A 20,281-nucleotide genomic window follows, 5' to 3' on the forward strand; every position below is an offset into this window, starting at 1 on the left:
TGCTTCGCCATCTATAGTGCCTAGATTCAAATTACTAACTGATTTGACTACTCATGGAAGACTAGAGCCAGGAAACTCCATCCCTGATATTATATCATCAACTAGACTTGACAGTTGATATGACTGATAAGATATTAAATGTCTTTCTATATCACCATTAGAGATCTATACCTCTCACGGCTTTGGCCTTGTCCCAACCTTCCATGTCATCTGTTCTGTTTACGACATCTGTTCTGTTTACTTCTAGCTGAAATTCTCCAGCTTGTTTCTTCTCATAAATATATCACAATTGGAGTCTCAAATGGGTTAATTATCTCCCTTCATGAAAAAGTAAAAACAAGTTGCCTGTTATTTTTGTTTTTCAAGGACAAATACAAAGTTCCTTCTAGAAATAGACAAATACTTTTTGCAACCATTGTGCAATTTAACTTTTTTCTTATTTTTTTTCCTAAACATTAAAAATGACGATGTCCATTCCTTTTTCCATATCAACTTTGGCCTTACTTTGAACTGTCCTACTTACAAAGGATAGGGGTTCAATTGCTTGGCTGAGCAGCTCGCCTGCCACACCACATGATGTATTTTGAAAAATCTTTCTAGCATCCCATTTTCAATTAATAACAACAGTGTATGCCCTTCCCCCCATTTGTAGAATTAGAAGGTAATTTCAAAAGAAAAAGTGGGGAAACTGAAGACAAACAAGTGGAGAGCATCAAAGTGTAGCATACATTTCTTTTGATTTTCTGTTTGTAGTTTGAGTTTCTAGGGGAAAGAGAAAATGAGAGAATCTGGCATATAGAAACTTGAAATAATTTTTTTTTAATGCTGAAAGATTTTGACATATCATGAGCACTATTGGCAGGAATTCTGCTTGATTTAAAAAATGGATATTCTGAACATAATTTAATAGAGGCAAAAAGAAAAACTCAAACAAACAATGGAAAAAACCCAATAAGAAAATGTTCTCCTATTGTGGAATATCCCAATCTCTGCCAAGTTTGAGCTTCATTTGATTCCAGTCATAATGAGGAATAACTTCACAAACAGTGTCACACGATCCTTGAGGCCTTGATTTAATATCTAAAATATTTGAGCTCAGAGATTTTTACTTATACACAATATCTTTCCTATTATCAGATACTATTTGACTGGCCACATTGAACTGTATACTGACTGATGGAAATATTGTAAAATGATTTATGAACATGTTCAGTATGAATGAAGTAACCTTTATCACATATGGCTACTTGTAACAGAGAAAATATTGCAGTACTGAGGGACACTTTTCCATTCGTTTTTCAATTTTTTTCCAATCCCTTACTTTACCATTTGCTTTCTGGTTATGAGTCTATTATACTCTTTATTGACTTAAAATTCATCCCAAGATTAAAAGGAACCCTCTCCTCCTCTGAGGAGGAGCTGGGATTGATTTTATTTCAAACTTCTTATCTCAATTCATTAATATGACCTGTATCTGATTTATAGCTACTGTTCACTCTTCTGCTTTGTGCCTTCCCGATGCTGCTGCTTGAGAATTTTCCATTTGAAGTATTCCAGTTTCCCTTGCAATTCATGAGAATAGTATTAAAAAAAAAATTCAAGAGTCTTGCAATTAATGTGAACAGTATTAAAAAAAAAAAAAGAAAGAAAGAAAGAACGAAAAAGTATTTGTAGAGGCTGCGGCTAGAGCCCGGGCAAGTGAAAACACTCTAACTGGGGAATTCCATTACGAATGTATTAAAGGTTGAAAAGCACAATTATGTGTTTGAGTGAGTCCCTTGAGAGTGTGAGGGGAAAAAAAAAATCAATCTTCTAGCTTTTTGCTCAAGAAAAGATACTTTAGTACTTCTACACACAGGTATTTTGAAGCAGCCAAATTCCAACAGGCCGTTTATTATGCTATGTTCACATGACAGAGGTGTGAATTAATTTTTTCCCTTTAAAAAGAATTATCATTGCCTTTCTTTCAATTCAAAGGGCTAGCATCACTTGTTGGATTCCACTGTACACACACACACACACACACACACAAAAAAGAATTTTGGATTATATAGGCTATTTTTTCCTCCTTAAAGGAGCAAGAGAACATTTCTAAAGATTGTGGAGGACATAACAAACTGGTTTTGAACACTAAGCAAAATCATCTATAACCTAATGTGGCATGTGAAAAATAGCATAGATTTTAAAAATGTGTCACACATGAGTTTGAATTCAAGTTCTGCTATTTACTAGCTACACCCTGAACTTGATTCTGTGCCATTTCTCTTATCTGTCAAGACAGATTCAAACTATCGATGTGATAGGGTGAATGTTAGGATTAAATTGAAAGCCCATGGCATAAAACAAAAACTGAAATAATAAACAGTGTATGCCCTTCCCCCCATTTGTAGAATTAGAAGGTAATTTCAAAAGAGAAAGTGGGGAAACTGAAGACAAACAAGTGGAGAGCATCAAAGTGTAGCATACATTTCTTTTGATTTTCTGTTTGTAGTATTTCATTTGTTTATATCATCTTTCCTGCAATCATCATGTTTTTCTGGATAAGATATAACCATTTTATTAGGGAACTTATTTCTCTTCAAGTATGGTATGCCCCTAGCGAACCTCTAAATTTAATGAAGAAACAAAGTCACATGAAGGATAAAAAGTCCTGGAAGCTGATATGCACTGACGGAAGTGTCCAAAAATAAAAATCCATAAATTTTTGCAAATGGAAAGCCTCAAATAAAATTTAAAATCAGTCTTCTCATTAGAAAAACTGCAGTTTTGCTCAAAATCTCACACCAGTGTAACTGGTTCTTTGTCCATAACATAATCACGAGGTAGTCCCCTTTTCGCACATTCCAGTTCCAAATTCACTTGACTCCAGACAGATCCTGTGGATAAAACCCCCTAACAAGACTGTGTTTCAGAATCAAGTATCAATTTTAATTATCATTTCTATGTAACTTTATTTCCCTTAAGATTTTGTTTCACATGATAGAAATCCAGAAAATCGATGGAAGAAACAGAATCATTTGTGATAATTTTATTCTTCTCATGGTATTTGTTGATTCTTTTAATCCACCTGCCTTTCACCTTGAATCCCTGCCATGTGTGTCTCTGATAGTTAGTAAATATTGTTTTGATTCTGGCACCCGCCTAGCAATTTATGTTTTATTCTTTGTGTTGTTCCATTGCCAGTCAGTAAGCAAGCAAATACAAGGTCTATTTCTTGTATTTTTTTATCTGGGCCACATATATTTAGAAAACAAAATGATTCTACGAGAGTTTTGTCGTCAACTCCTGTTTTTCTCTTTAAGTCCAGATCACTTGCTTCCAGGTAATCATTGAATTCATTTATCTTAAATGACCTCATAAGCTAACAGGCTTGTTTCTGCTTTATCAAGAAATTTGGAACCATATGTCAAGGCATGTGCATGACAGGCATACAGAAAACAATACAGTTTTGCAAAAGGAGCACAGATTTTTGATTATTTGCACACTTGTATGATTTCAGGCAAGTTATTTAATCTCTGGGAGCTTTAGTCATGGGTAACTGTAATGCTTTCTTGATATAAATTTATAAATCACAATGTATGTTTAATTCATTTCTCTCCCCTAGGCCTACCCTGACCTCACCTACCTTACCATCTTATACCTTCCCCTCCACCATACATACTTGTTTCTAATCTCCATGTACAATGGACAGTATATGAGCAGAGGCATGTGTGAGTTGACAATGAGTTAGGGAAGATAATTTGGAGGTCTAAATCTCCTTGCAAGTTTTTAAGTTAAACTTTCCTTTCTTTAAAAAAATCCCAACATCATGCACTTTGCCTGGTGAAGTACCTGGTACCTTCTGTTCCTGAGACCTTTCTGAGAAACTGAGGAGCGAGTGGCACTGATTCTTGTACACACCCATATTCAACTCTTAATCTTCCTTATTGTTAACATCTCTCAGCCTCTATTCTCTCTTTCTAAAACTTTTTGTTCTTATTGCGTTAGACAGTTTCATTCCTTTGGATAAGCAGATTCTGGGTAGAGAAATTGCTCTGGGGTGAGCAGGAATATGCTAAACCTCCCCCAGAAACCCAAAGAGGCTGAATGAAGAGGGTGACAAATCCAGTTTCTCAGGAAGAAATATTTAAGGACTTGTGTAAACAAGTGATGTCTTGTGGCTGTGAAGTGGTAGAACAAAACCCACCTCGGGACCTATGCAGACATCTCAGACTTTCGTGCCATGACTTTTGATCACTGGAAAGGTTAATTTAGCATCTTTTTTAAAAACTATCTACACCGCAGGCATTGTTTAAAGGTCTTGTGGTAGAACGTCTTGACAGGTAGGTGTCAAACAGCAGAGTGGTCTCACATCTCACATCAAGATGATGTCACTTTTGCCACTCAGCAGTTTGTTTTTCTCAGAGTACTGATAGGTTTACATCAAGATTTCATGTTATCTAGAACTCCAAAGAGATAATTTCTTAAGTATTCTGTATCTGAAACAATTATAAAATTCTTTAATTCTTTTTTTTTTTTTTTTTTTTAGAGACAGAGTCTCACTTTGTCACCCTTGGTAGAGTGCCATTATGTCACAGCTCACAGCAACCTCCAACTCCTGGGCTTAGGCAATACTCTTGCCTCAGCCTCCCGAGTAGCTGAGACCACAGGCACCCGCCATTATGCCCAGCTATTTTTTGTTGCAGTTTGGCCAGGGCCAGGTTTGAACCCACTACCCTCAGTATATGGGCCCAGTGCCCTACTCACTGAGCCACAGGCTCCACCCAATAATTATAAAATTCAAACTGATAGAATTTTGTATATATGCAATATAGTCTGATTTGTTTTGGACACTGAAATCAGGGTGCAAACTGGGGGAATGCCATCATTCACTTACCAAAGCTTTATAAGAATTTAAAACTTTTGAAAAATAAAAATGAAAAAATAACATAATTTAACATAAAATTACATAATTTACTTTTTATAACATCTTAAAAGTATGTTTATAATATTTGTTTATTATAACAATAAATATAAGTCTTGTAATCCATAAATTATCAAGGTTAACATATATAAGTACATCTTTCCAGACAAAGAAACATTTAATACATGACAGCTATTAAGAGTAAGCTCTAGGGGGGGCGGAGACAAGATGGTTGACTGAAGCCAGCTTTCCATAGAGGCTCCCATCCAGAAGAAGAGTTAAAGGACAGAAATTTAGCAAGTAACCTGGTGGATTAGAGTTGCACCAAGAGAAAAGGTTGAAGAATGCACATCAACCCCTCTGAGGCAAGCTGCGACCCCAAGAATACAAACAAAAGGTACAAAATCCATCACCAAGCGGATGGGAGTCCCCTGCCCCATAAGAATGGCTCGGAGTGCCCCACAAACAAATGAGCAGAGTTCAAAGGTCCTCCCACTACACTCCACGGGAGAGACCCTCTAAAAACTGGACCTACCTCCCCTACTAGGGTGCCACAGCTTTCTCCTGCCAGGCATAAAAATGTATAAAACTGTATATATTCTCTACCTGCAATTCTGAGCTCCCAGCCCTCCCCTCCACTCTCACTCTGAGGTCTGGAGGCCTGTCACCCAGGAGTCCAGATTCTTGGGTGATTTATCGAGGGGTGTGGACAGGGCCTAAACTGCAGCTGGTCAGTGCAGACTCTGGGGCACGGGAGTGAGGAGAGGACGGTTGGCTGAGAGGGAACCACACCGGAGCGGCAGTGCCCCAAGGCGCAGAACATCAGCTGTCTTTTGGCAACAATAGGGCTCACTCCCGGATATTTCAAAGCCACACCCACTGTCTCCCTGGGCAACCAGAGGAAGCCAGGCATCTACTCAGGTGGCAACCACCATGGAACAGATCTGGGATGGAAACACAGGCCCCGTGAGTAAAGGGTTTGCCCGAGGTGGTACCAGCCTGGGTGGACCGAGGGGACTAGAAACACATGCACAGAGCTGGGAAGTTCCCAGGGCAGGGCTGACCCAGAGGACAACTTTACTGAGCATAAGAAGCACCCGGCCCTCAGGGGATTGTCATCCTATAGACAAAAGAAGACAGGAGGCTAGAACTGACAGGTAACCGAATACAAACATGCAGGAGCAAAGACAGGGCATGAGGCGCAGGCACTGGGAACTCAAAACAGCCTCTCTTCTGCAGGGGAATTTAGCAGGGACAGAAACAAATTCCAACAAAGTTGTTCTGTTCTGTTCTGTCAGTACATCAATCAGGGGCAGGGCTGGAACTGAGTGAACACCCCCCAGCCTCCATCAAGTGCCTGAGGTTGTCAGGCCTCACCTCCCCCTGCTAAATAGAGGCAAAGTGCAGCGGCCTGGCTGAGCAGAAATAGATTTCCTTGTGATTCAGGCAGGTGCAAACCCCTGGAGTATCTATTCACTACAAGTAACTGGGTCAAAGCCCTGCGGGACTATCAGTGACTGGGTGTGACAGAGGTACAAAGTAGGGAAGGAGGCATCAACCTTCCCCGACTGATCTATTTGTTGGGTGGGTCCTCCTGACTCCACAGAGTACCAGAGCAAGCCATATCTGAGTAGTCACCAGACCCCTGCGATCCAGTTGCCAGAGACCTTTTAAACTCTCCCACCTGAGATAGGTGCTGAATGAGACAATTGATTTGGACCTTTTGAAAAGAGCCAATCGCCCGAGGACTATCCAGGTGGTGCCCTAGGTTTGTGGTTGTAGAAAGGTTTGATTTTCCTTTTCCAATTGTTGCCTGTGTTGGGTGGGGTGACTTAATTGCTGATAATTCTCCATAGATAAGACTTCAACCCAGCGTAACTGTTTCACTAGGGTCGAACAGAGACCAGCTAAAAACAAGACAGAACCACTTAGCCCCACCACACCAAACAGGTCCCCAGTTTCTCAGGCCATAGCACTGTACGGGTCCTCGACAAAGCTCCAGGGGAAAAATCAAATGGTAGAAAACAGTCATGGGGTGGAATCAGTGGAAAAACTCTGGTAATATGAATAACCAGAATAGATCAACCCCCCCCCCCCCAAGGAAAGATATGGCAGATGTAACTGAAGATCCCATTCATAAATAGCTGGCCGAGATGTCAGAAATCAAATTCAGAATTTGGATTGCAAACAAGATTAATAAAATGGAAGAAAATATGGAATTAGAAATTCGAGGAGAAATTTAAAAGTCAGAATTAGAAATTCGAGGAGACATTCAAAAGTTGTCTCAAGAATTTAATGAATTTAAAGACAAAACCACCAAAGATTTTGATGCACTGAAGCAAGAATTTGCAGCCCTCAAGGATCAGAAAAATACAGTAGAATCCCTCAGTAAAAGAGTGAAGCAAGCAGAAAAAAGGATTTCTGACATTGAAGACAAAGCCTTTGAACGCTTCCAAACTCTCAAAGAGGAAGAAAAATGGAGAGCAAAAAATGGTCATTCTCTCAGAGAGCACTGGGATAATTCAAAGAAGACTAATATCTGCCTCATTGGAATCCCTGAAAGTGATGAAGTGGCCTCGCAAGGCACAGAGGGCCTTCTCCATAAAATTATAAAAGAGAATTTTCTAGACATGCCAAGAGATTCTGAAATTCAGGTAATAGACAGTTTCAGAACCCCAGCAGAACTTAATATAAATAAGACATCCCCCAGGCATATCATAATTAACTTCACTAAAGTTAATATGAAGGAGAAAATTCTGAAAGCAGCCAGACGTAAGAAATCCATTACCTACAAAGGGAAGAATATTAGAATGACTGCAGATCTCTCTGCTGAAACTTTTCAAGCAAGAAGAGGCTGGTCATTGACTTTTAATTTCCTAAAGCAAAATAACTTTCAACCCAGGATCCTGTATCCAGCTAAACTGAGTTTCATTTATGATGGAGAAATTAAATACTTTAATGACATTCAGATGTTGAAGAAATTTGCCATAACCAAACCCATGCTTCAGGACATTCTCAGACCTATCCTCCATAATGGCCAGCCCAATCCTCTACCACAAAAATGAACTCACTCAGAAACTTTTGATCAAACTCCAACTTCCACAGTGCTGAAAGGATTAAAAATGTCCACTGGACATTCAAAAAACTCAATACCCCAAATTTTACCAGTTTATCAATATTCTCCTTTAATGTGAACGGCTTAAACTGTCCTCTAAAGAGGCATAGGTTAGCTGACTGGATATAAAAAACTCAGGCTAGATATTTGCTACATACAAGAGTTACATCTTACCTTAAAAGACAAATATAGACTTAGGGTAAATGGATAGTCATCCATATTTCAGGCAAATGGTAATCAGAAAAAAGCAAGTGTTGCAATTCCATTTGCAGATACAATAGGCTTTAAACCAACAAAAGTAAGGAAGGATAAGAATGGTCACTTCATATTTGTTAAGGGTAATACTCAATATGATGAAATTTCAATTATTATTATCTATGCACCCAACCAGAATGCACCTCAATTTACAAGACAAACTCTAACAGACATAAGCAACTTGCTTTCCTCCAGCTCCATAATAGTTGAAGATTTCAACACTCCTTTGGCAGTGCTGGATCGATCCTCCAATAAGAAGCTGAACAAAGAAATTTTAGATTTAAACCTAATCATCCAACATTTAGATTTAGCAGACATCTACAGAACATTTTATCCCAACGAAACGAATACACATACTTCTCATCAGCCCATGGAACTTTCACCAAAATCGATCACATCTTAGGTCACAAGTCTAACCTCAGTAAATTTAAAGGAATAGAAATTATTCATTGCAGCTTCTCAAACCACCATGGAATAAAAGTTGAACTCAGTAACAACAATAATCTGCATACTCATAGAAAAACATGGAAGTTAAATAACCTTATGCTGAATGATACCTGGATCAGAGATGAGACTAAGAAAGAAAGCGCAAATTTTTTGGAACAAAACAATAATGAAGACACGAGCTATCAGAACCTCTGGGAAACTGCAAAGGCAGTCCTAAGATGGAAATTTATAGCACTGCAAGCCTTACTCAAAAGAATGGAAAGAGAGGAAGTTAACAACTTAATGGGACATCTCAAGCAACTGGAAAAGGAAGTACATTCCAAACCCAAACCCAGTAGAAGAAAAGAAATAACCAAAATTAGAGCAGAATTAAATGAAATTGAAAACAAAAGAATTATACAACAAATCAATAAATCAAAAAGTTGGTTTTTTGAAAAGGTCAATAAAATAGATAAACCTTTGGCTAATCAAACCAGGAAAAAAAGAGTAAAATCTCTAATCTCATCAATCAGAAACGACAATGACGAAATAACAACAGACTGCTCAGAAATTCAAAAAATCCTTAATGAATATTACAAGAAACTTTATTCTCAGAAATATGAAAACCTGAAGGAAATTGACCAATACTTGGAAGCATGTCACCTTCCAAGACTTAGCCAGAATCAAGAGGAAATGTTGAACAGGCCCATATCAAGTTCAGAAATAGCATCAACCATACAAAATCTCCCTAAAAAGAAAAGCCCGAGAGAAGATGGCTTCGTATCAGAATTCTACCAAACCTTTAAAGAGGAATTAGTACCTATATTACTCAACCTGTTCCAAAATGTAGAAAAAGAAGGAAGACTACCCAACACTCTCTATGAAGCAAACATCACTCTGATCCCCAAACCAGGAAAAGGCCCAACAAAAAAAGAAAATTATAGACCAATATCACTAATGAATATAGATGCAAAAATATTCAACAAGATCCTAACAAACAGAATCCAGCAACCCATCAAACAAATTATACATCATGACCAAGTTGGTTTTATCCCAGGGTCTCAAGGCTGGTTCAATATCTGCAAATCTATAAGTATAATGCAGCACATAAACAAATTAAAAACCAAAGAACATATGATTCTCTAAATTGATGCAGAAAAAGCTTTTGATAATATCCAGCATCCCTTCATGATCAGAACACTTAAGAAAATTGGTCTAGAAGGGGCATTTCTTAAACTGATAGAGGCCATCTACAGCAAACCCACAGCCAATATAGTATTGAATGGAGTTAAATTGAAATCATTTCCACTCAGATCAGAGGCTGCCCATTGTCTCCACTGGTCTTTAACATTGTAATGGAAGTTTTAGCCACCATAATTAGGGAAGAAAAGGTGATCAAGGGTATCCATATAGGGTCAGAAGAGATCAAACTTTCGCTCTTTGCAGATGATATGATCGTATACCTGGAAAACACGAAGGATTCTACTACAAAACTCTTAGAAGTGATCAAGGAATACAGCATCATCTCAGGTTACAAAATCAACATTCATAAATCGGTAGCCTTTATATATAGCAACAATAGTCAAGCTGAAAAAACATTTAAGGACTCTATTCCATTCACAGTAGTGCCAAAGAAGATGAAATATTTGGGAGTTTATCTAACAAAGGACATGAAAGATCTCTATAAGGAGAACTATGAAACTCTAAGAAAAGAAATAGCTGCAAGTGTTAACAAATGGAAAAACATACCATGCTCTTGGCTGGGAAGAATCAACCTTATTAAAATGTCCATACTACCCAAAGCAGTATACAATTTTAATGCGATCCCCATTAAAGCTACACTGTCATAATTTAAAGATCTTGAAAAAATAACACTGTTTTATATGGAATCAGAAAAACCTCGAATAGTCAAGACATTACTCAGAAATAAAAACAAAGCAGGAGGAATTACGCTGTCAGACCTCAGACTATACTATAAATTGATAGTGATCAAAACAGCACGGTAATGGCACAAAAACAGAGAAGTAGATGTCTGGAACAGAATAGAGAACCTAGAGATGAATTCACCTACTTACTGTTATCTGATCTTTGAAAAGCCAATTAAAAACATTCAGTGGGGAAAAGATTCTCTATTTAACAAATGGTGCTGGGTGAACTGGCTAGAAACCTATAGAAGACTAAAACTGGACCCACATTTTTCACCATTTACTAAGATAGAATCTCACTGGATTAAAGATTTAAACTTAAGACATGAAACTATAAAAATACTAGAAAAAAGTTCAGGGAAAACCTTGAAGAAATTGGTCTGGGCGAGTATTTTATGAGATGGACCCTCGGGTAATTGAAGCAGCTTCAAAAATACACTACTGGGACCTGATCAAACTAAAAATCTTCTGCACAGCCAAGAACACAGTAAGTAAAGCAAGCAGACAGCCCTCAGAATGGAAGAAGATATTTGCAGGTTATGTCTCTGACAAAGGTTTAATAAGCAGAATCCACAGAGAACTCAAACGTGTAAGCAAGAAAAGCACAAGTGATCCCATCGCATGCTGGGTAAGGGACTTGAAGAGAAACTTCTCTGAAGAAGACAGGTGCACGGCCTACAGACATATGAAAAAATGCTCATCATCTTTAATCATCAGAGAAATGCAAATCAAAACTACTTTGAGATATCATCTAACTCCAGTAAGATTAGCCCATATCACAAAATCCCAAGACCAGAGATGTTGGCGTGGATGTGGAGAAAAGGGAACACTTCTACACTGCTGGTGGGAATGTGAATTAATACATTCCTTTTGGAAAGATGTTTGGAGAACACTTAGAGATCTAAAAATAGATCTGCCATTCTATCCTATAATTCCTCTACTAGGCATATACCCAGAAGACCAAAAATCACATTATAACAAAGATATTTCTACCAGAATGTTTATTGCAGCCCAATTCATAATTGCTAAGTCATGGAAAAAGCCCAAGTGCCCATCGATCCACGAATGGATTAATAAATTGTGGTATATGTACACCATGGAATATTATGCAGCCTTAAAGAGACTTTACCTGTTACATGTTTACATGGATGGAGCTGGAACATATTCTTCTTAATAAAGTATCTCAAGAATGGAAGAAAAAGTACCCAATGTACTCAGCCCTACTATGAAACAAATTTATGGCTTTCACATGAAAGCTATGACCCAGTTATAACCTAAGAATAGGGGGAAGGGGGAAAGGGATGGGAGGGAGGGGGGAGGGAGGCAGAGGGAGGGTGATTGGTGGGATTACATCTGCTGTGCATCTTACAAGGGTATATGTGAAACTTAGTAAATGTAGAATGTAAATGTCTTAACACAATAACTAAGAAAATGCCAGGAAGGCTATGTTAATCAGTGTGATGAAAATGTGTCAAATGGTGTATAAAACCAGTGTATGGTGCCCCATGATCGCATTAATGTACACAGCTATGATTTAATAAAAAAAAGAAAAAAAAAGAGTAAGCTCTAGATTAGTGAGCACGATTAAAAAGTAGCAATTATACCTAGTTTCCAGTTTTGGTAGAAAATGTACAAAGTCATAATAATATTGTTAATGTTTATAATTAATTTCCTCATTGTTAATGTTTTCCTTAATTAGTATTTTATAGCATATTTATACATGAGTTGTTTCTTTGTATAAAAAATGGTTAACTCAACCAAATTCCTCTTATTGTTAGATTTTTACAAATTTGATATGAAGCAATTCTTAGCAGAACCAGAGAAATTTGAAGTGCAATAAAAAAATACATTAGAGAAAAATATGATATAATTCTTTTGTTGAAGAAAAAGATGTCTTCTCAAAAACATTTAGGTCAATATGAACTTGGCTCAAAAAATAAGCTAAATGATGATTTTTTTGTTTTCATACAGAGGAAAATCAGGTATTGAGTGAATATGTGAGAATTTTTAAAGTTCCATTATATCTGAAACTCTGATACCAAAAAATGACCTTAATATCAAATTGTGGAATTAGACTATTGCAATTGGAAAAGGTATAGATTTGGGGGTATTTTGGCAAGGAATGTGAGCCTTCTAGATATCAACAATCTATTATCTCCAGTGCTGATTTTTACAATGTCAGTAGAAAAAGTTGGAAATCACTGTTCGGTATTTACTGACGTTTACTAGAAATACATGTTTTCCAACATTTACCAAAAATGTCTGATGTTCCTCTAAAACAAGGATGCTTGTTTTCCACAAAATTATAGCTCTTTTAACATGATATTTTTCTCTGTAAAGTTGCAAACAATCATTTGCTCCAGAAACTTTGAGAAAGTCCTCTGGAGAAAATTATTAATTTGAAATTAAGAATCCAAAATCTCATTCCTTAGCTTTGAGCTCTTCTATTTGTGTTTGATTAGAATATACACTCCCAGGGTGTAAATTTTAGGTTCTGGTAAGGTACATGTTTGGCTAATGTGAAACATTTTATTTTATAACACGACCTCTTTCTTTTCCTTGTATATTTGGAAAATGATCTGGCTGGATTTGGAATAACAAGTAGTCCTTTTCTTTGACATAGTTAATATTATGAATCTATGGCACTAATGTGTCAAAGTCCCGCAATCTCTGGCCCCTTATGGTCTGGCTCAAGTCGACTGATGCAATGGGACCTCTTTGCTGGGGATATGCTATTCACCTCCATTGAGTTTTTAGTTGTACACAGGAAAATCTCTTGATTATTCAGTGCCTCTTTGTGATCCTGTTACTCCTTCCTACTTGATCAACTGGCATACATTCTAAAACCAGAGAAATGCCAAAAATAAGGATTTAATTGCCCAATCGATTTTAAATGTGCTGTTATTCATAGTTATCAGCATCTGCTATTATAGTTTGTGATGGCTGGTCCAGATGGCATCTTGTTACCTGATCACTATTTTCTAAACTAGCCAGCAAAACTACTGTGCTTTATAAGCAATAAGTAGACTGATTTATTCTCCTCTTAGAACTGATTTTATAGTGATTTTTTATTCTCACCTCTAGTGACTGTTTTACAGTCATCTTTTGAGCCAACAAATTTCACACCTACCTAAACCAAAGCACTAAAAACACTTAAGAATGTTTTTTTTTTTTAATAAAAAAAAAGACAGTTGTACTGATTCTGCAACTTGTGATGGCTGGGGTAGAGATTTTTGAATAGTAATTATGACATTATTTATACATGTGGTTGTTAAAAAATGCTTACTATATGGTTAAATAATTTTTAAAATAATTTTAAAAATTTAAATTTTTAATTTTAAATTTTTAATTTTAATTTTTTAAATAATTTAACAATATTTTTCACAAAATTATTTTTTTCTGTCATGAGAGGTGAAGTTGCTTTTCTTTGTTCAAGAAAGGAAGTAAAGGGAAATATTAATGAAAGAACTACAAAATTACGCGGGAAGTGGCACGGGACAAATTAAAAAAAACAAACTAATTATACATGAAAATACGTGGTTTGGTGTATTCTGTTTTTCACTTTCCTATTTTCTTCCATTGAGAAAATGGATCTTTTATTTTTTTATGAAAAAAATAAGAGCTATTCCTCTGGAGGAAATTTTTTTTAATTTCTTTTAGATAGCCAGAAAAAACAAACCTGGGAAGAACATACGTTCTTCTTCCCAGCTCTTAGCTGAGAAAAATCAACATCATTAAAATGTCTACACTACCTAAAGCTATCTACAGATTTAATGCAATCCTCATTAAAATACCAACATTATACTTTGAAGAACTAAAAAAAAAAAAAAAAGTAATTCTTCAAATATGTAGAATAATAAAAAGCCCCGTATAGACAAGGCAATTTTTAGCAATGAAAAAAAAAAAAGTCTATAGAGGCATCATTTAACCAGACTTCAGGATATACTACAGGTCCACAGTGATCAAAACAGGATAGTATTGGCACAAAAATACACACATAAAACAGAATAGAAACCCTAGAGATGAAACCAGCCTCATATTGCCACCTGTCTTCAATAAACCAGACAAAAACATATACTGGGGCAAAGAATTCCTATTCAATAAATGGTGCTGGGAGAACTGGATAACCAGTTCTGCCTGGTTATCAGAAAGACTGACCCTGGCCCTATACCTTTCACCACTTATAAAAATTGACTCAAGATGGATAAAAGATTCAAATATAAGACACAAAACAATAAAAATCCTAGAAAAAGGTGGAAAAAGCTCTTGATGATATCAGCCTGTGAGAAAATCTTATGAAGAAGACTCCATTGACAATTGCAACAACAACAAAAATAAATAAATAAATGGAACTTAATTAATCTAAAAACTTCTGCCCAGCTAAGTATACAACACTTAAAGCAAACAATTGTCTTGGCCCAGTAACTGAGAGAATACCAGGAAGGCTATGTTAACCAGTGTGATGAAAGTGTGTCAAACCGTCTGTGAAGCTAGTGAATGATGCCCCATGATCATATCAATGTACACAGCTATGATTTAATAAAAAAACAGAATGGGAAAAGATATTTGCATTTACAAATCTGACAAAGAGTTGATAATTGGAATCTACAGTGAACTCAAATTAATAAAAACAAACAAAAAGAAAGAACAAAAAATCCCATTTATCTCTAGGCAAGAGATATGAACAGAACAAATGGCAAAAAAATACATGAAAAAATGGTCATTGTCCCTAATAATCAGAAAAATGCAAATCAAAACCACCTAGAGATATCACCTAACCCCAGTGGAGAATAGAATAGTGAGTCCACCTCACAAAATCCTAAAGTTGCAGATACTGGCAAGGGTGTGGAGAAAAGGGAAGACTTTACACTGTTGGTATGATTGCAAACTAATACAGTGTCTTTTGAAAGAAGTATGGTGAATCCTCAAAGAACTCAGAAGTAGACCTTCCATTTGGTCCTGCAAGTCCATTACTATTTATCTATTCCTAAGGGGGGAAAAAAAATCATTTTGCCTTAAGGACATATGGACTATAATGTTTATTGTACCTCAATTCACAATTGCCAAGATGTAGAATCTATCCAAGTGCCCATCAATCCATTAATGGATTAATAAATGTATGCTATGGAATACTATTCAGCCATAAAAAGATGGAGATTTCATGTCTTTTGTATTAAGAGGTGGAGAACATTCTACTTAGTCATGTATCACAAAAATGCAAAAACAAGTATCCTATGCCCTCAATACTAACATGAAACCAGTCGAGGAATAACTGCATGGTGACAGGAGAGAAAAAAGCAATTAAACTCATGTGGTAGTGAGACGATGGACGGGGGAGAAGAGAGGAGAGGTGGGGATGGAGAAAGAGGGAGGAGGGTCGGTATGTTCTCACCTAATAGGCCCAGTGGAAGGTATATGGCACACCTCCTGGGTGAGGGGCACAACTACATCTTGTACTCTACCTAACAAATGCAAACAAGGTAACCTAATTACATGCCACCTTATGTTAATCGTCAATAAAAAAAAAACCTAGATTGGACTTGGATTATATGATACATTACAAAGGAGGTGATTAGTATAATAAAGTATTAGAGATACTAAAAAACAAATGATTCAACACATAATTTAATCCAATTATTTATTCAATCAATTATACATCCACCTTTCTGTGTCAACTACAAATATAATGCATTTGGCTTGGGTTCCTCCCCAAATCAACTTGCAACACCACAAAGGGACGAATAAATGAGGAAACAGCTCTATAAATAGCTTTAGGGTAGACTTTAGACCCATTCACACTAAGAAATTCACTAAATAAAAAGCCAATTTAGAAATACCATCGTCCAAAAAACATTTTGTGGGACCATATTAATATAGAAGACATTTCTCTTTTTTGAAAATTTTGTTTAAAAAAATCCATGTAGTGTACCATTACTTTTCAAAATTTATTAACAAACTAAGGTGAAAATGTTGCTGCCTCTCCATTTATGTGGATGGGAAACTATTCCCTCTCTCTCTGTCTCTCTTTTTTCTTCCCCCAGCTTTTGCTCAGGTGGAACACACTGGGCTAATTTTGCGAAGCTGGATTCCAGTACGACACACATAATAACTCTGCATTTATATTGCATCTGTTATTTCTATTTTGCCTCTAGACTTGACTGTGATCCCAAGCAACACAATATGTTGCCATTTAATTTTATAATATGCCATTTGAACAGCTTTTTTCTTTTTTTTGCAACAGCTATATTAATGGAACTGCTAGAATAAGTCTGCTGAAGACACACGCAAAAAAGGAAAACAATGCCACCAATGAGGATTTAATTCTTCCATTATTTTAAAATTGCTTGTTAGGTTTGCTGGCAGATGGAAAGCGATGGAATAATATAAAGAGAGTGTGGAGCAAAACACCACTTACACTAATGACTTAATGTACTCTCCTGAAATTAGGCAAATGCTTATTTTATGTTAATAATAGGCTTTGTGTCACTTTCTTTTGAAGTTGAAATTCCTTTTCTTGTGAAGATTTGGGCTTAAAGGAGATAGATCATTTCATTTCAAAGTTGGCAATATATATAAATTTAAAATGTAACAGACTGAATTTTTGTGCAACTAGCTATCATTACAATTTTGAACATTTGAATTTTACTGGTTTCAAAGTCTTTCTCCTTAGAACAGACAGGTTTTAATTATTTTTTTCTCTGCAGACCCTGTGCTTCTCATTATTTTATTTTATTCTTTGGAAAAAAAGGTTCAAATCTATATATGATTGTCAACGGGCTTTTCATTAGAATGAGATAACCAGCAGCCTTGTTATAATAATCAGAGAGGCTGAAGGTTTTTGTTAGTCTATATGGCTTTGGCTGAACAGTGGAAAGTGGTTAGCAAATTGTCAATACACGTAGGCTCAGACAACCTAATGAAAATATTATTAGAGTGACATGATGTTTGGGGGATGTGAACTTGATTACCTGAAAGGTCCCACCTAGTAGTAAAAATACAGAAATCTATGAAAATAAACTTTAATATCCAAAGTCAGCCTGTGATTTTAAAGAAAATATAATGATCGTATGATAATATATGGTCTCTTTCAAGTGAGTTTTTCATTTTGTCAAAACATTTACTGTCTTTTATTCATTACAAGTATTTTATAAGCATCAAAGACACAACAGTCCCTCAGTTAAACTCTGAGCACAAACCACATAGACACTGTTCTCAGAGACTTTTCAGTTTTGGACACAGATAAGTACAGAAGCAATTATAACACAGAGTGATGAGTGTTATTATAGGAGTGATAATAAAAATAAAAGGAACAGCTGACGTGGAATCCCACTCAGACTTGAAGGATCCATGAGGGCTTCCTGAGCAAAGTGATTTCTCTGATGATAACTAAAGGGTTTGGAGGAGTTGGCCAAAGGGGAGTATATGTGAGAAAAGAAAAAAGGGAGAACATTTTCAGAAGAAGGTGCTTTGAGAAAGCATAGAAACTGGAAAAGAACAACTGAAAGGTTGTTCAGTGAAGTCTACTGTAACATTTACATGCATAAACTCTACAGGCTATGGAGAGCAGTTAGATTTAAACCATAAAAATCCTCACCGTATTGCAAAAGTAGCAAGGACCTTGCAAAGGGCTTACTGGGGGTATAACATGATCCTATTGTGGCTATAAGGCCACTTACAAAGCATTAAGGAGAACAGATTAAATAAAATAGATGGAGGTGAGGAATGTCAAAGTCTATTTTAGACATCAGGGAAAGAGAAATGGGGCTTAATATAAATTAGTGATCATTTGGAGATGAAAAGAAATATGCCAATTCAGTATATCTTTAGCAAGTAATGATAGGTTGAGGATGGGAGAGATGATGGGGTCAAGATCACAGGTTCAGCACCAGGATGAGCCTGTAGGTTTGTTCATTCATAGATGACCACAGCCCAAGAGACAACTAAAAATGGCCCCAGAAAGAACCTGGAACTGTAGGAAAACTTGGGGGTCTATACCCAGGAAGAGATTTATGGTCTCTTGACCTCTTACATAATCTGCTGATTTTTGAATACAGAGATGGAAGAACAAAAGCCAGTTTCTCTTGGTAATTTACCTGTGCCCTTTCCAAGGCAGCCAGATGAGAGCAAATAATCTGAAGTTACACTGCCAGGGATTGAAATCTGGTTCTACTTGAGCCAGGTACTCAAGTACCTCATTTATTAAGTAGGGAAAATACCCTCCTCATGGTGTTCTGAAAAGGCCATATAATACCTTATTAGTAAAAGTGTCAAAGCATTTAGCAAAGACCTGAAAGTGCCCTATAAATGTTATCACACCATGATAAGGCCTGCCCTTAAGGAATTTGTTGACAATTTATATACAGATGGATCAATGTGAGCTTATAACTACTTTTGAAATAATTCTCATGACATTCCCGACAATGATAAAGAATGATCTTTACCTGTAGTTGTGTATATAAATCTAACAGTTCTATATCAGAAGTTATTTATTCTCTGAGATAGTGCAAAAATAATAAAAATTTCACTTATTTTTGTTTTTGTTAATTGACTTATATTTTACTTCTCTAAGTAAATATGTATAAATAAGTACATTTCAGAAAATAAATATTGTATAATTATACTTACCAGGGGGCTTAAATGTCTATCGGTCCAGCATAATGAAATGCAAGTTAATTAAGAGTGGGTGCCAAGCACCTTGCTCGTTGCTTTACCTGCATTACCTGTAATGTATGGAAGGACTCTGCAAGGTAAGAATTGTTACCAGAATTTCATAAATAAAGATATTATGGTTGAAAAATACTAAAATTTCCAAAAATATATAGCCAAAATAATGATACAATTAGGCAAAAAATTTAGATGGCTGAACATACCCTTAACTGAAATTCAATTGCCAACTTTAAACAGTGATGAATTATATATATATATATATATATATATATATATATATATATATATACGTTTTTCTTTTTCTTTTTTTTTGGGGGGGGTGAGTCTCATTTTGTCTCCCTCAGTAGATTGCTGTGGTGTCATAGCTCACAGCAATCTCAAACTCTTGGGCTCACGAGATCCTCTTGCCTCAGTCTCTTGAAGAGTTGGGACTTCAGGTACCTGCCACAATTCTAGCTATTTTTAGAGATAGGTCTTGCTCTTGCTCAGACTGGTCTCTGAACTCTTGAACTGAAGCAATCCACCTGCCTAAGCCTCCCAGAGTGCTTGGATTACGGTGAATATTATAATTATTTAATTTTTGCAACTTCTGTGCAGTGCAATAATCACTGGCATTTATTGTTACTGAAATGTTAAATAATTGGACTCAATGGTTCAGAGCCACTTAATTGCTGCAATATATGATGTAATTGATGTAAACATGATGAAACTTAATTACACTTATCTCAAATATTTGGGAAAAATGTAAGACAGTATATTCTTTCTTGTAAGTAGCCCATTCCAAAGTCAAATGTATTAAAAAAAATCCATTCCAAGAGAATAAGTACTAGATTATGTAAAGTTGTGAAAACATACCAGAATAGACTTAATTTCATATTGTCTTCCATGTGCCAATAAAAGATATAGGGCATATTCATATAATATATAAAAAGAAATTAATCTTTATTTTCACTCTTTTTAAAGAATTTGTTTAGTAATGAAGAAACTGTA

The 20,281-nt window shown here is 36.1% G+C and overlaps 1 protein-coding gene across 1 annotated transcript in view; it reads left to right on the top strand.

Moving 5' to 3' along the window:
- LOC128581091 (protocadherin-15-like) overlaps positions 1 to 20,281 on the top strand; it is a 724,065-nt gene that overhangs the window by 178,253 nt on the left and 525,531 nt on the right. The window lies entirely within an intron of this gene.

This window comes from Nycticebus coucang, chromosome 3 (genome assembly GCF_027406575.1).
Source record: "Nycticebus coucang isolate mNycCou1 chromosome 3, mNycCou1.pri, whole genome shotgun sequence".
Classification (NCBI taxonomy): Eukaryota; Metazoa; Chordata; class Mammalia; order Primates; family Lorisidae; genus Nycticebus; species Nycticebus coucang.